Consider the following 17711-nt stretch of genomic DNA (forward strand, 5'->3'; position numbering starts at 1 on the left):
AGTAAAATACAAAACGTTTAATTATGTGTAGGCGGTTAAACAATTAAATGACTAATCGTGCACATCCCTAATTGAGACCCAAGTGTAGATCACGTATTTTGTTTTGCTCGTAACCAGGTAACTATAAAATCCACGGAGTCCTCGGTTTAGGACGGTACTTTCATTTATTTAAAAAATAAAGGCCAACTCGATGTTCCGCTTTCCTAAGAAGAGATCAATATCAACGTAATTGTTTTTATACATGAAGTTGTCATGATCCTACCCAGCTTCTTAACAAGGTGTATGTATATGCATATGTAGTTAGGTTTTCAATATATATATATATATATATTATATATAAATATATATCAATAAATAAAATTATATATTATTATATAATTTATAAATCATATATTATATAAAATGATGTATTTATTCATTTTAAAGGCTATATTTCAGAACATTTTATTGTTCTTCTTCACCATTGGTCTTCACTACTGTATAAGTGATTCACAACTTTGTGACAATAAGAAAATGTAGGTTCCAGGATGAAAACAGTTGAGGACCAGTGTTGCTTCGTTAACGATGCCCATAACAAAAATATTTCGTCGAAAAACACTTTTTCACGATGATGAATAGACGGTAACGAGCTAAAAAAGTGTCTTTGGAGACTAAAACATAACAAGACGGCAAATTTCACCTGACGAGACAAGAATATGACGAAAATGCGCCATAGTTTCCATCATTTATTCACAATGTGTGAGATTTTCTTATTATATGCGTATTTAGCTTGCCTCGTAGCAGTGTTTGGTTGTGTCAGCCATGTGACATGCTGGCCCCTCCAACACACACCGGTGTCTTCTCCAGGCTGCAGACTTCCTTGTTTGAAACACACGGTAAGATTTGTTTTTTTATAAGATCTGTGCTGAGTGATCATCACCCACTAAATGTAACTTGTAGCGGTAGCATAGAATTCGCGTTAGCATTACCATTTAGCGTGGCAAGCGTCAACTTTTATTTACATACAGTTCTTGGAATCCAGGTACATAATGTACTGTTTTCCTGCTGAGTGTGTATTATCATCACCAAGTTGGCGTTGGCTACAATATGTGCTCATCTGCCAATGTTCATTCGAAATTCATTCGAAACCTTTATTTATTCTTTTATTTATTTTTGGACCAAAACTTTTGAATTTACAGACAAAAACATTGTGAGTAATCATCGACCAAAACTAGACGAAGATGAACACATTATAAAATTACTAAAATAGGACTAAGACTAGGGATGTCCCAATCCAGGTTTTTGCACTTCCGATCCGATACCAATATTGTTTTGGACTTCCGATCCAATACCGATACTGGCCGATACCGATACCGGCCTATCTGAGCATGTGTTAAAGTTTAAAGTTATTTAGCCTCCTTACTAAGTTGTCAGACACATGTTGAAAAAGGTTTTAGTACTCTTGATAACAACTAGCCAGCTGAATTAGGTGAGTTTGAATAACACACAACGGTTGGTAACAAGAAACTGACCTGTTTATCCAGTGACAAACACAAAACATTATAAATGACAAACAGAAATGGCATAGTCAGTCAGTAAAACGTGCAAATAATATTGTAAACTGTCTTAAAAAAGCAAAACATACAAACAACCTCAGTGGAAAATCCCACAAACCCCCCAAGCTATTAGATGCTTTTAATGTTTCGTGCATTAGTTTAAAAAATTGTATAAAAAGCCTCTCAGGTTTAAATAAACGACTATTTCAGTATCAAGTTAGCATTTTAAAACAGTAAATAAAATACTCATGTCCCCATTCTGTATCAGCATCTTTAAACTACAATTCATTTAATTTTGCGAATCAACTGTTAAAGTTGTTAAAATTGCTCCCATTATTACATAATGTCCCTTCTGTCTACTTTTGACATGTGAAAGTTTTAAAACTGTTTTGAAGATAGATTCAAGTCATGATTTTGCCGATTTAGGAGTATTTTAGATAAAAAGTTAATTAGGTTCGCTTGGAAGGTTCACAACAGCCTACTAGGGAAGTCTCCTGCTTTAAGATGGCGGCTGTTTACCAATGCAACTAGTCTGTCATTTTGCATCTAGTTCTATATACATATGATATCTATTATCTACAGTAAAACAATGTTGACGTAGTTTGTAGCCGCTGTCAGCAGCAGTCAGGTATTCTTGTGTTTTTTATCCAGGGGCATGAGTTGAGCTAAAGCTGTGAGTTGAGCATTGGCATTACCCGGGTCTATGACAAGCATGATGTTTACTCTTGGGACGCAATGCGATCCGTTTCTCATTGCATCCCGAAGACTGCGCGGTGTATTAGTTCCGCTTTACTTGACATATTTCAATAGTTGGAATTTGGATGTTTGTGAATCGTTCTCGAATCTTCCACGGCTGAATCGCTCAAGGATGATGACGGCTGGGCATGTTGTACCGTGGTTCTAAGTGTTGGATGGTGCGTATTTACTCACGAGAGATAATGGCTCATCATCCAGAATTAATTCTTCGGCAATGGCTCTTGTTATTCCCTCGGCTTTGGGACTGTTGAGTGCCAGTTTGTCACACATAGCAAAAGTTTCTGCCGGTGTTAGTTGCGTATGACCTTTCTTTTTGTCTTTGGTTTTCTTAACATACTTCTTATATTGTTTGTGGTGGTATTTCGCTAAATGCTTGATTAGGTTGGTTGTATTAAAACTTCTTAAAGCTTTACCACCACGCTTGACTTTATTGTGGCATATGTTGCACTCTGCATCTTCATCTTTGTTGTCCTTTAAGGTGAAATGATCCCACCCAGCTGACATTTTTACCGATAGTCTCTCGGTAAATTGGGAGACGGTAATGTAAATGTAGTGTGTTGAAGGTGTGCCATAAAATGCGGACCGGATTTTAGGGAAACCGAAGCAAAAACTGGAACGGATTTTGTAAATCGGTGCGCTGGAAAATCGGTGCGGACTGGACTTCAAAAAAACTGGATCGGACGTCTTGATCGGAATTTTTCCGTGTTGGCCGATCCGATACCGATGCACATTTTTTTGCCCATAAACCGGCGTCCGATCCGATCCAAATATCGGATCAGGACATCTCTAACTAAGACTGATAAGTATTCCAATCCACTTAATCCAAAAGACAGAGACGAAAATTAAAAGGGCTGCCAAAATCACCTGTTGCGAGCCAATGAACTAAGAACGCCTCAGTCTTTGAAAAAAAAAATGTATACAGTACCTTAACAGAAGAGTTTAAGACATTCCAGTCATGATGAAACTCATAACAAAAAATATAACAATGTAATCATAAAGTACCGTATGATAAAATTAAATTATAAATCCATTGAACATTTAGCACTACAGCACAATAAAATATATCCTTCAGAAATAAACTGATTTTATTGAGTGTAAACCTCTAGAACTGAGTCACTGCGCGAGTTTGCTACTCGTGACTAATTGGCTTTTTATGTGCAAGAATACTTATAATATCGTGTGCATGTGAGTTAGCGTATGTGAGTCTGTGTGAGATTCCCTTAGCTAGATTATATTTAATGGGCGGCATTTGATGTGGAAGAGAAGTTGCATCAAAGGTGTCATCAGTCAGCCTCTCGAGCTGTCTAACAAGCACACATTTTCTCATACAGCAGTGGCAAGTGGTCATCAATTCGTATTAACACAAGCACACACACGCAACACAGACACACGGATGCACCGTTGAACTCTGGCATGAACCCAAAGAAATGTCACGATGACAGAGCAGACAAACGAAATGAGTGTTGTTTTCTGCACGGCTGTATGGAAAAGCAGACGCTACTGTAGAGTGTGAAGAGTGTGAATAGTGGATGACAACAGCTGCTGTTTATTTTTGCTTGGTGGAAGATAATTGTTTGGCTTCCGCTGGTATCATCAATCAGCCCGAAAACGACCATGACACATGATGAGGCCACTTTGGTACTGCGAGTTCAGACAATTAGACGCTAAGGCGGCATAATACAGTATATCTAAAAAATACATCAACACAAAGACTTCCAATAAAACTCATACTTACCTACTATGTATGTGGTGTGTACTCTGTTGAAAGCGTATTCCATTTTTGTTTGTTTGTTTGTTTTTAGTTTGACCATTTACAATAGGTCAAGTAATTTCGTAGATGTTGTTCTCCTATTAACTAGAGCAATTACAGTAAGGAGCAGAAGTATTTACACCCCTTATGATTTTGCAAGTTCACCCACTAAGAATTTGGTTAGAGAATTTTTAATTATAGCTGTATTTCCACTCATAGAGACATAATCTTAAAAAAAATCCAGAAATCACATTGTATGATTTTTAAAAATAATTTATTTGTAATTCACTGGGGTTCATAAGTATTTGTACCCCTGAGAATCAGCAATAATTATGACACTCAAAGAGTAGTCTGTCAACCTTTAAAAAAAAAAGTCCACCTTTGCCCCATAAGTAACCACCCACCCACCACCCAATTGAGCCTATTATTGTCACCTAGGCACCCCACAGTCAGTCATAATCCAACTGTTACCATGGGCAAGACCAGAGAGCTTTCGAAAGACACCAAAGAAAAAATTGTTGAGCTCCACAAAGCTGGAAAAGGCTATGGGACAATTGGAAAGCAGCCTGGTGAGAATAAATCAACAGTTGCAGCAATTGTTAGAAAATGGAAAAGGCTAGACATAACTGATAATCTACCTCGGACTGGGGCTCCATGTAAAATCTCTCCTCGTGGGGCATCACTCATGATGAGAAAAGTGAGGGCTCAGCCTAGAACTACACAGCAGGAGCTGGTCAATGAACTGAAGCTAGCTGAATGCACAGTTTCAAAGGCTACTGTCGGTAATGGTTTAAAATCATGCATTGCTCAGAAGGTTCGCATGTTGAAGCCAGTACATGTGAAGGCCCGTCTGAAGTTTGCCGGGGACTATCCAGATGATGCAGAGGGGTCATGGGAGGAAGTCATGTGGTCAGATAAGTCCAAAGTAGAACTTTTTGGTTCAAACTTTACTTGTCATGTGTGGAGGAAAAAGAAGGATGAGTACAAGAACACCAAGAAGAACACCATCTCTTCTTTCAAGTATGGGTGTGGAAACCTCATGCTTTGGAGCTGGTTTTCGGCAAAGGGGACAGGACGACTGTGCTGTATAAAGCAGTCTAGCCAGTCTTCAGACCTCAATCCAATAGAAAATTTTAGGATGGAGCAGAAACCTCTTGTTTCTCAACGACACCCCTGAAACCTGACAGATCTAGAGAAGATTTGTGTGGAGGAATGGGCCAAAATCCCTGTTTCCATATGTGAAAACCTGACCTCTGTAATTGCAAATAAAGGCTTCTGCACTAAATATTACTGATCTGATATGGATCTTCTCAGGGGTACAAATTGAGTTACGGATTTATTCTTTTATTTTTTTAGATTACGTCTCTATAGGTGGAAATGCATCTATATGTGAAATTTCAGACCTCTAACTATTTTCTAAATGGGTAAACTTGCAAAATCACAAGGGGTGCAAATACTTCTGCTCCTCTCTGTATGTAGTTATCAATTAAAGTACCGTATATAGCAACAGTAAGAAGCTTTTACATGTGAGTATTTACTTCACTAAATATTAAAATGATCATTTCTTTGGGGGGCACACAAAGGTCACAATAGCCAACAAACTGGCATCCATCCACCCATTTTCTTTAACAAGGCCTACTAGGGTGGTTTATCATACACTTTTATTGGGTAATTATTAGCCCAATAATTATTCTATTTCAGCATGTGGTCTGTAGAACCACAGTTTAACTGAAACCTTTTAAGCAATTAATAACTTTCGAAAAAAATATAATTAAACTAAAAAATGTTAGTTACAAAAATACAACAGCTCTCTTATTAGGGGCTCGACACGGGAGGCAATGAGCTATGGCGAAATGCGAAAGTCATCGCTGTTGAGCTGAAAGCCAACACACGGGGCGCGATGCGACTGCAGCGGCAAGCGACACGCACTGCCCTCTGCGTGTCGTCATCGCTCATTTCTGATCGGCTATGAATTTGGAGGGAATTTTAAAATTTCTGGTCTTTTCCAATTTTTACCGTACGGCAGTAGAAGAGTTGTTAGTATTACCTGAGACATTGATTTTAACCTTCCTTTATTTAAAAAAAAAAAAAAAAATTAAACTGCTGCTTTCTTAATCATTTCCCGGAAATCATGGCAAGAGGTATCATAAAGTATGTGCTGGTTGCACACTGCTAAAATCATACTCTCTTCCATGTTGGCAAAGTTTTATTTCTTTTTTTTGTTTTTAATAACAAGCAATGTTATACAATCATTGAATATTGTAAAGGACAGCAGATACGATAAAAAAATTTAAATATCCATGTTGACAAAGTGTAGCATGCGGATGTCAATTTCCGGGTTGGCCAGTGTCCTCAAAGGTGATTTGTCAATCAATAAATCTGTTGCTGATTGGTTGTATTGCCAGGAGACAGCTACAAAAATAGAATCATTTCCTATTTTCTTATATTGCTGGTCCACATGTACACGCATACGTGCACAAGCGCGACATTTCACGCGCACGAACGTCACGTGTCGCTGCACTGCAAGAGGGTTGGCATTTTAGCCTCGTCACGCTCATGCTATGGAAAATGTATTGAACGTAAGTGACATCGCTTTCCATGTGTCTTGCCCCTTACTCCCAACCAGTGTTGTTAATCTTACTGAAAAAAAGTAATTAATTATAGTTACAAATTACTTCTCCCAAAAAGTAATTGCGTTAGTAACTCAATTACCTGAATGTAAGAGTAATTAGTTACTTGGCAAAGTAACTGGTGATAATTACTTTTTTTTTTTTTTCCCTCAAAAAAAAAAAAAAAAAAAATACATTGGCCACACAAGTTTTTTGTGGAGGTTTTTGGTACAATTGGCCCGAGCCCAATTCTTTACCCTAATTTACCCTTTACCCTGAATCAACTGTTAAAAGTTGTTAAAATTGCTCCCATTATTGCATTAGTTCCCTTCTCTCTACTTTCGACATATGAAAGTTTTAAAACTGTTTCATCATTTAAAGATAGATTCAAGTCAAGATTTTGCCGATTTAGAAGTATTTTAGATAAAAAGTTACTTAGGTTCGCTAGGAAGGTTCTCTACAACAGAGTCGTCCTAAAAAGCCTACTGCTTTAAGATGGCGGCTGTCTACTAACGCATTTAGTGCCATGTCTGTCATTTTGCATCTAGTTATATCTATATACAGTACATGTGATATCTACCATGTCTACCATATCTACCATAACAAGCGGGCGTAGTTTGTCGGCTATCGGCTACAACATGTATTATTGGAGCTACCTAGCATCGCGTTTGCTTGGCGTCACAACTTTCTTTCCTCCTCCCCGCTCCTGCTCTGCTCTGTCGTCTCGGTGAGTCAGTCTCCTTCAGAGTTTTCGACCAATATAGTAACGCATGCATTTCTGTCCTCAGTAACGGTAACGGCGTTGCCAAGATGAGAAAAGTAATTAATTAGATTACCCACTACTGAAAAAAATAACGCCGTTAGTAACGCCGTTATATTGTAACGCCGTTATTAACAACACTGCTCCCAACCGTTTGTATGAATGCATTAGACTGAAAATGCAGAAACGTGCTAAATGGAAACTATCCAGATTAAGTAATGAGGTACTAAAAAGTCAAATTGGTACCTTATTATACTTTAAACAAGCTAAACCAATTGTAAAAGTGAGCGATTCAAAATTCCTGAGTTTGTCTAGTCTTGTGTTTGAACTCATGAACTAACACACAAATTATTCCTGCCTTTTCTGGTTCAATAACCTATCATTGTCCCGAAACAATGACCTTACAGATGTATCATTTATTGTACTATATTCAGCTCAGGCTTTGGATTCAATCTGATATTTCCCTGCAATTACACCGACCTGGGTGCACTCTTCGCTCATGCACAGTGACGTTTTGTGTGCATTTTTCTAGCAGTTTGACATTTAGCTATGTGGGAGGCAATAGGGAAATGTTTATATAAGAGATGACGATAATGAGTAGTAGGGCGGAAGAGCGAAGACAGTTTTAATAGGATGCCGGTGTTTCGTTTATTCAGCTAGTTTATTTTACTGAGGTACGAAAAGATTAAGTAAGATTATTCAGAACAAAATGTTCAGCCATCTAATGTATAAATAATGAAATCATACAGTTGTATTTTACTGTGTATATATTGTAGGGTGACGTTCCCCAGGCTGGTAGACGGCCTGCTTTGTAGCAACTATGGTACGTTCTGAGCATATTTCATATTTGCAGGATTGATGGAAGACGGATGATGACATCTCATTTTTCCAGAAGAATCAGTAGGCCAGAGTTACTTTGATTTCTTACAGTTGGCTTATGCATCTCATTGTGAAGTGGTTTAGATCATAGCTTCAGGCACTTTAGCCTCTGTGTTACGCCTTCTGCTTTTTTTCCTTTTGTGTGAAATCAAGGCAGTTACTGTTTTATTGCTCAGAAAATACTTGGAAGTAGGATTCCTTCCTGGAATTATGATTTCATTGTGAAAAAACAAAGGGTTCATTTTCGTCTCATAGTAATTGAAACATGATTACCATCCACAAAATTGAAGTTGTTGGAGCGTGATGATCCATGAGATGGCGTTCAACACACGTGCGGCGGTTTTGACATTAAGGCATGATGAAGTCTTTCTCTGCAAGATGATTGTCTTTCATCAGCGCCATGGTGATCTCTTCAGAATGTGAAGTGCTCTTCACTCCAAATGTTCTGTTCACCTTGATAGCTTCTGCTAAGACACTGGTCACGACGTCTCGCCTCGCTCTGCCTTCCTATGAAAGTGTAAGTCTGTGTGCATGTGCAGACTACTGCAAGGCTGTCAAACTCATTTTTATTCAGGGGACATATTAGCATTATGGCTGCCACACAAGATGGCTTCAACGGTATTTATCACATTATGACGAACTGGAGAATAGTCTTAGCTCTGCATTTGATTAGTATTCCTTTGAGCAGCAAATCTATGAATGAATAACTAGTTTTGAAAGAAAAATATTGGAATGAGTACAATACTGTTCACTGGCTACACTACAAACATTTGCTTGCTTTCCAAATTTTGGCAGTTGGCCGCCCCCGCCTGATTTCCAACCACCTACGGCTGTAAAATCTCTGATATTGTGATTATTATCTGATCATCTATCTGAAGCTGGGTGTCATTTTTAAAGACCTTGTAAAGGGACAGTCTTGTTTTTGGCAGCCCTAATAGTATTCGTCCTAGTCTTTTGGACGATAATACTTATTAGTCTTGGTAATATTTTAGTCATCTCAAAATGTGTTTGTCTTCTTATAGTTCTTGTTGACGAAAACTTTAATTTCGTCTAGTTTCAATGGATGTTTACTAAAAAAAAAAATTCGTCTGTAAAAATAAAAAAAATGCTCCAAAAATAAATAAAGGTCTACAGAATCTATAGTGGTACCTTTACATCTGAAGTTAATTCGTTCTGTATATTCGTTTCACCGGAGCGAAGGGCCTTGCTCCGGTGAAAATGGCTGGGAGTGAATGAGTTAAAAATGTTCACCTTTTCAAGTTCTGCAAATTTCACAATTTCTGGCATGAATTGTCCATCCCCCACTATGTAAGATCTGAGGACCATCATTCCACATGAACCAGCCACCGAGACCCCACCTTGATGGCTATGTTATTACCTGGTCTTTCCTTTGGAAAGATCAGGTAGTGAGATTCTACGGCCTCCCCCTATATGTTATTCTGGTTTTTTTTTTGAACAAGTTTCAAACTGTTACTAGTCCGTCAATTTTTGACGAAAACACACAAGATGGGCGTCAAAAATTCCGGGATGGCGAGGGGCATAAAAATGACAGCGGTAAATTTTTTGATAAAATGTAAGGTTTCCCGGCAATTTGCCAAAAACTGGCCCATTCATTTTTAATGGGAAACAAAGAAAAGTTTCAAAATGTATCTAGTCCTTAAATTTTTGACCAAATCACATAATTTGGGCATCAAAAATTCCGTGACGGTGAGGAGCATAAAAGTTGTATACAGAATTTTGATAAAAAATTACGGTCCCCCGGAAATTTGCCAAAAACTGTCCCATTCATTTCTAATGAGAACATTTCCCATTCACTTACAATGGGATTTCCAATTGAATTTTTTACATTGCATTGATGCCACTGACGGCCATGCATGTCGAATCTATTGATGCCAATGTACTTGGATTCAACTGACTTTATGGATGTCGATGCCATTGACGGCCATGGACGTCCAAAATGTTTCCCATTCATTTTCAATGAGGAAAAAACTAAATTTCCCCAAATCAACAGAAAATGACCAGATATCAATAGGACGTGTCCCCCAAATGTCCCCGATTGCATTGCCGCTTATGGAGGGTGATGCCATTGACGTCCATGGACGTCCAAACTTCCCATTAATTTCCAATGGCATTTCTTTATGTTTGTTCATTCTATTGATGCCAATGTACTTGGATTCCATTGACGCTTATGTAAATTGATACCATTGACGTCCATGGACGTCCAAAAATTTTCCCATTCATTTTCAATGGGAATTTTTTTTTTCCCCCCAAATCAACAGAAAATGACTAGATATCAATAGGACGTGTCCCCCAAATGTCCCCGATTGCATTGCCGCTTATGGAGGGTGATGCCATTGGCGTCCATGGACGTCCAAATTTTTTCCCATTCATTTCCAATGGATTTTCTTCATGTTTGTTCATTCGATTGATGCCAATGTACTTGTATTCCATTGACGCTTATGTAAATTGATACCATTGACGTCCATGGACGTCCAAAAATTTTCCCATTCATTTTCAATGGGAAATTTTTTTTTCCCCAAATCAACAGAAAATGACTAGATATCAATAGGACGTGTACCCCAAATGTCCCCGATTGCATTGCCTTTTATGGAGGGTGATGCCACTGACGTCCATGGACGTCGAAAATTCCCATTCATTTTCAATGGCATTTCTTCATGTTTGTTCATTCTATTGATGCCAATGTACTTGTATTCCATTGACGCTTATGTAAGTTGATACCATTGACGTCCATGGACGTCCAAATATTTTCCCATTCATTTTCAATGGCAAAAAAAAAAATTGCCCAAATCAACAGGAAATGACCAGATATCAATAGGACGTGTACCCCAAATGTCCCCATGTGCATTGACGCTTATGGAGGGTGCTGCCATTGACGGCCATGGACGTCCAAATTTCCCATTCATTTCTAATGGCGTTTACTTTGTTTCATGCCATTGTTAGGCATGTTTGTCCATTCTAGTGATAGACCTGCGTGGGGCTAAGATTTGTATCTCCACAGAGGAAAGACCAGGTGTAATTTCTCCCGAAATTGCAGTTTCTAGTTTTATAAGGGGCCCCACAGGGCATAAAACGCTCCTATTTAAACACTAAGTTTGTTGACATTTTCAGTTGAAATTTGGAAACACCGTTTGTTCCTTCCTCCAATTCCTATGTTTATGACTGTATTTTAACCACATAAAAGAACTTTGTATAGCCTCTGTAAAAAGTATATACCTACAATATACATTTGATAATTTGTAAAAGTGGCATCAAGCACATCATACAAAACCATGGACAAACCCACTCTCTGGCCAAGGGTTTGACAAAACCATGTACCGGTACTGCAATATAATGCACATTATATTGTAAAGAATGTTCTGGAAGGTTCTGTGTGTGCGTGTGTGTGTGTGTGTTATAAGTCAGTCAGTGATTGCAAATGCATTGGTTCAGTGGTCTTAGCTGTCATGTCACACGCACTCATGTATGTGCAAGACAAGGTGACATAACAAACACACACACAAGCCTTCGCTGATGACTGATGGCCAAACACGACCTACGTGACCTTGTGCGTGTTCCGTCACTCCTACGGAGGTGACAGTGACGCGAAGTTGATAACATGCGAGCATGTTTACAGATGGGAGAACGTCGTTTTTAAGAGCATGCCCTTCACTTTAGACGTTCCTTTATAAACACAACATGCTGAATGCAGTCCTACACTTCACTCGTAATAAACTATATTGTACATGGCTTATGCAATATCTCTTCTTTTGTTTCCAAACACCGGCAGTGTCTGATAATTGATCTCATTTTGTGAAAACACAAAACTATTTGTTTGTTAAAAGTACAACCTCATGCTTGCAAAAAGTGACAATATATGGAAATGGTTTGCATGTGTAGAATATGTCATGAATGCCATGAATGCAAAAATAATGGCCTTTCGTATAAGAGATGCTGAGCCCTCCAAATGAGAGAGAAATTGAAACTCAAGTTTGAGGAAGATGTGCTAACCGCTCAGCTTCTGTGCTGTCCTGGACTTAATACATTCAGGTCCCAAACAAAAAAAATGATGAAGAGAGAGAAATAGAAACTATTTTAAATAATTCATAAACGCTTGTATCTCCCGATTTTTCTTTAAACAACATATAGTTATCAATTTGCTACTAAACATTTAATTTTTTTTTTAAAAGATATTTGTGTAAATCAGAAGAATCATGATTTTGACTCCGTATTGAGTCCATATTTTATTTGAATACAAGGGTTAAATGATGATAATTGATATGTGTTTTTAAAAAAAAAATACTTTAAAATATCATTTTATATAATTAAAACTGAATTCATTTTTCTGGAGCAGAAACATCCCACTCCAAATTTTGTTAATGTCATATTTTTTGCACAAATTTACACAGTGTTTTTGGTTATTTTGGTTGTTTACAAATTGTTAACCAATGAAAATAGTTAAAAATGTCTTGCACTCTTTGACGATGCAATGTAAAATGCACTACAAACATGATGTTGGTTTGGAAAGTGAGTTTTTTTGGGGATGCGAAAATTCCGAGCGACTTCATCGGCAAATTGTAAAAATAAAACCCTAACTAACACCTGGTACTCTCTGCAGTTTAGCAGACACCTTATATGAAGACATTCCGCAACAATTCTGCCAGACAACATCATCTTATTTCTGGCTTAATGGTGAATATTATGAGATCATCATCATCCAGGGAGTGTGTCTTATCTACTGTATGTGTTTGGATGAATGCACATTACAGCCTCATGCACATGCCAGTAATATTGCAGTCTTAAACAATGTTCCCAGTCACGCCAAATCATAAAATCTGACAGTGGCAGCCCCTGGGCAGAATATTTTACTATGCAGAAGGCTTCTCTTTTGTGCAGCTGAACAAAGGGAATCTCCTTCCTTCCTCCTACACCCCCCGTTTTCTCTTCCCTAAATCCAACCAAGCGTCTCCCACACGCCTGTTTCTAAGTCACCGGCGGCGTCGCCTGCCTGCGTTCCTGTCAATCCTGCTTATTAGTCTCCAAGTGATGCCGCCTCAAAAAGACTCCACCTGAGTGCCTTCATGTACTTTTGAACAGCAAAAAGTCTAAAGCCAAAGGGGAACTTCACTTCTCAATTAAAACTGACCAATTCTGTGTGTGAACAATCACTTTGAGCCGGAAATAATAATAAATATGAAGTGTTCACAGATGTACAGCTGACCTTGCTTCAGCATGAAGAACCAGGGATCACTTCCCAGCCTGTTGCCACCCTGTTGCTCCTCTTCCCTCACGCGCAGATCTTCCTCATCCTCCTCCTCAGCAGTGTTCCGGGCAACTTGACGAAAGGCGGCCAGATGAGGAACAGAACGCACTCTTAACGCCCCCGAGTTTCCTCTTCGATGGTGTCTCCCTAATCTGTCAGTGCACAGCGGCGGGCGAGTTAAGAGCGAGCGAAAAGAAGAGTGAGATGAAACAACGCACAGGAGAGAGAGCAAGAGAGGGAGGGGAGAAGAAAGAGAGAGAGCGCTGGTATAGTCGCACACTGTAGGGAGATCCTCCATAGTGCGTGAGCACTTGTTTATATCACTGTATGTCTCCTCTCCTTCCTCTAAGAAGACGCACGAGCAATTGCCATCCCTCCTGGGGCCACAGACTTCCTGTAAGAACGATGCTTAACTTACATTCTGAGGGAAATTTATTTCACACACTGTCTTTCTGTTTTAAAAAAAGGTTTCAAACGTAGGATGATCGTATTAAGTCTCTTGTCCAACCAAAGTACATTGTACCATGATGCATGTTTAGATATGACATCAAATTATTAATGTTATGAGTAACTTGGGGGTTGCCAAAAACTATTATTTTGGCAGTCGATTAATTTCTAATTATTTTTCGCATTAATCGACTAATCGGTCGAAAATAGAAGACATTATCGTGCCAGCAAGCAGATGGCTAGCTTCCAGACTGACATAAAAGCAATAAAGATCATTAGGGGTGTGACAAAATATCGAAATGGCAATATATCGTGATAATTTGTATCCCAAAAGGTTATCGATATGCTCCTGCCAAGAAACGAGATATCGTTTTAAAAAGGTGTCAATGTCTTAAAAAAAAAAAAAAAAATGAACGAAGAAGTTGCTACCAAAATCTTCCACCATAATGGTGTCCCAGTTAACTCAAACGCTGCATTGACAGTGCTCGACGCCCAATCCATTTAGACTGGGAACGTTTGTTCATTCGAAACCAGAGCATTCACAGTCATTCTGTCCGACTTTCAAGGCATTTACAAGTCACTTGCTGTCCATTTTATTTTTATTTCAATTCATTGGGCAAGACTAGAGAGCTTTCGAAAGACACCAGAGAAAAAAATTGTTGAACTCCACAAAGCTGGATAAGGCTATGTGACAATTGGAAAGCAACCTGGTGAGAATAAATAAACAGTTGCAGCAATTGTTAGAAAATGGTAAAGGCTAAACATAACTGATAATCTACCTCGGACTGGGGCTCCGTTTAAAATCTCTTCTCTTGGGGCATCACTCATATTGAGCAAAGTGAGGACTCAGCCTAGAACTGCACTGCAGGAGCTGGTCAATGACCTGAAGAGAGCTGGATGCACAGTTTCAAAGGCTACTGCCAGTAGAGCACTACGATGTAATGGTTTAAAATCATGCATTGCTTAGAAGGTTCCTCTGTTGAAGCCAGTACATGTGAAGGCCCGTCTAAAGTTTGCCAGGGACCATCTCAATGATGCAGAACGATCATGGGAGCTAGTCATGTGGTCAGATAAGACCAAAGTAGTAGTAATAGTAGTAGTAGTAGTAGTAGTAGTAGTAGTAACTTTTTGGTGCATACTTAACTTGTCGTGTGTGGAGGAAAAAGAAGGATGAGTACAATCCTAAGAACACCATCTGTGAAGTACGGGGGTGAAAACCTCATACTTTGGGGCTGGTTTTCGGCAAAGGAGACAGGACGACTGTACTGTATAAAGCAGAGGATGAATGGTGAAATGTATCGTCAGATTTTGAGCCACAACCTCCTCCCCTCAGTCAGAGACTTGAAGATGAGTCGTGCCTGGATCTTCCAACATGACAATGATCCGAAGTACACAGCCAATCTGACCAAGGAGCGGCTGCGTAAAAAGCATATCAAGGTTCTGGAGTGGCCTAGCCAGTCCACAGACCTCAATCCAAAAGAAAATCTTTGGGATTGAGCTGAAACTTCATGTTTCTCAATAACAGCCCCGAAACCTCACAGACCTAGAGAAGATTTGTGTGGAGGAATGGGCCAAAATCCCTGTTTCCATATGAGAAAACCTGGTGAAAAACTACAGAAAGCGTCTGACCTCTGTAATTGCAAACAAAGTCTTCTGCACTAAATATGAGCACTGATCTTCTCAGGGGTACAAATACTTATGAACTACAAATTTCAAATACGTTATTTAAAAAAAAAAATCATACAATGTGATTTCTGGAACTTTTTTTCAGATTATGTCTCTATGAGTGGAAATGCATCCATGTTTGAAATTTCAGAACTCTATCTATTTTCTAAGTTGGTGAACTTGCAAAATCACAAGGGGTGCAAATACCTCTGCCCCTCACTGTTTACGGACTTGTATGGTGTGTTTGTGCCACAGTATCACACTATAGTGTCAAAATAAACAAAAAAAAAGGTTTTGTGCTAGTTCATAATGTTTCATTCAAATGAATTCATCTTTTGCATAGAAAAAATAGGCAGGCTATTAGCCATAGTCTATTTGTTTCATTACAAAAAAAAAAAAAAAAAAAAAGATAATCAATTACAAGTGAACTATTGCTGCTCGGTTCTATCAATGGAATGTTTTTGCACCTTTCATCCCATTGATTAAGTGTGAAGTTTGTAAACTGGGAGCTTTTAATGAAATTTTTAATCAGTGCACCGACACATCACTGTTTTGCATGTAAGCGTCACAGTGTCAATGCGATAACGCACCTCTCTACTCTGCCGAATCGTGACGTGACAAGGCATCCGTCCAACCTTAAGTGTCTCCCCAGAGTACTAAGCCAGCTCGGGTCAAAATGCACAAGAAGTGCTGGATCAATCAAGATCCCGCACATCAGCTAAAGGTCATAAGGACAGCTCTCTGTATGTAAGTGGATACACTATCACGAGCAAGAGCAAAGTGACAGGAGCTCTCAGGCACATTGCATGTACAGGGATAAGAGTCTCTCCAGAAAGGCAGGTGATAAGGAAAAACAACATATGGCATATCGCAAGGCACAGAGGCACACCACCTTTGATTGAGATTAAAAAGGGAGGCCTTGGGAATTGATGAGTCTCATGAAATGGCGCTTTGTTTGTGTTGAATAATTTAACTTCTTAATTTAGCCGTTTAGGTAACATGATTTCATGACTGTGTACATGCTAAATATGTGGGTTTGATGCGTTGCTGATCATTCTTTCTGTCTGTGTTGTTCCAGACCACAGGCGTCAAACTCACAGCCCGGAATCATGTTGATCGACTTCATGTTTTACACTTAAACAGGGGTGTAACGGTATACAAACATCTTGGTTCGGTACGTACCTTGGTTTTAAGGCCACGGTTCGGTTCATTTTCGGTACAGTAAAAAAAAAAAAATTTGCAAAATATAAATGTGCTAGTTGTTTATTACACACTATTGTGCTTTCAACAATAGGAACATTAGCCTTTATAAAGCTAGAATTCTGCTCAATAAGCAGCGGGTATTTAAAGATAATCCAACAACAATTTGCCTTTCAGACCACGCGTATTGGTCAGCTTTCTTTCAAGAAAGAAAAAAGAAGTCCTATGCTAAAGAGAAAAGCAATCCCAATGACAAAGATTTTAACATGTATTTTACAAATGAAATGCCTCAATGAATCTTTTTTTTTTCTTATGAACGGTTTTCAAAAGCTTTATTGGTGGATTTTCTCATGTTAAAGCACCACACAGAAATTAATACATTTAATTGTGTAAGCAGGATGTGTGTATTATTCTTATTATTTAATTACAGGTGTTTTAGCTCATTTCAATTTATTTTATTTAAATGGGATATTTATTTTATTATGTGATTATATTTTACAAATGTGATGTAGTATTCATTTATATTGCGACCCTCGTGAGGAAAAGCAGCATGGAAAATGAATGAATGAATGAATGAATGTTTATTTTATGTTGTTTAACTTTAGTTCCTATGTGAATATTAGTTCCTACTTATTTTGTTGTGGTAGGAAGGTTTTGTATTGAACACGGGGCCGTGTTGGTTATTATTATAGCAGAGAAGACAGCAGTAAATCAACAAAGACAAGTCAACTGTGCCCCGATCTACCACTCAAGAGATCTGATGGACTCCAAAAGTAGGTTACGATTGCATATTAGTTTGAAAATCGACCGGATCCACTGTATTTTTACACGAGTGACTTCCAGCCCGATC

The 17711-nt window shown here is 38.6% G+C and overlaps 1 protein-coding gene across 5 annotated transcripts in view; it reads right to left on the reverse strand.

The window, feature by feature from the left end:
- shisal1b (shisa like 1b) overlaps nt 1-17711 on the reverse strand; it is a 156150-nt gene that overhangs the window by 97117 nt on the left and 41322 nt on the right. For 2 of the 5 annotated variants that reach the window (XM_057836628.1, XM_057836624.1), the window contains exons 4-5: nt 13830-13943; nt 13508-13701 (exon numbers count right to left, since the gene is read on the reverse strand). The exons of 2 other annotated variants lie outside the window; for them this stretch is intronic. The gene's annotated coding sequence lies outside the window, so the exon portion shown is untranslated. Of the gene's footprint in view, nt 1-13507; nt 13781-13829; nt 13944-17711 lie in introns of those variants that run through there. One more of the 5 variants, XM_057836625.1, reaches the window with a different exon arrangement.

The sequence above is a fragment of the Corythoichthys intestinalis genome, chromosome 5 (genome assembly GCF_030265065.1).
Source record: "Corythoichthys intestinalis isolate RoL2023-P3 chromosome 5, ASM3026506v1, whole genome shotgun sequence".
Classification (NCBI taxonomy): domain Eukaryota; kingdom Metazoa; phylum Chordata; class Actinopteri; order Syngnathiformes; family Syngnathidae; genus Corythoichthys; species Corythoichthys intestinalis.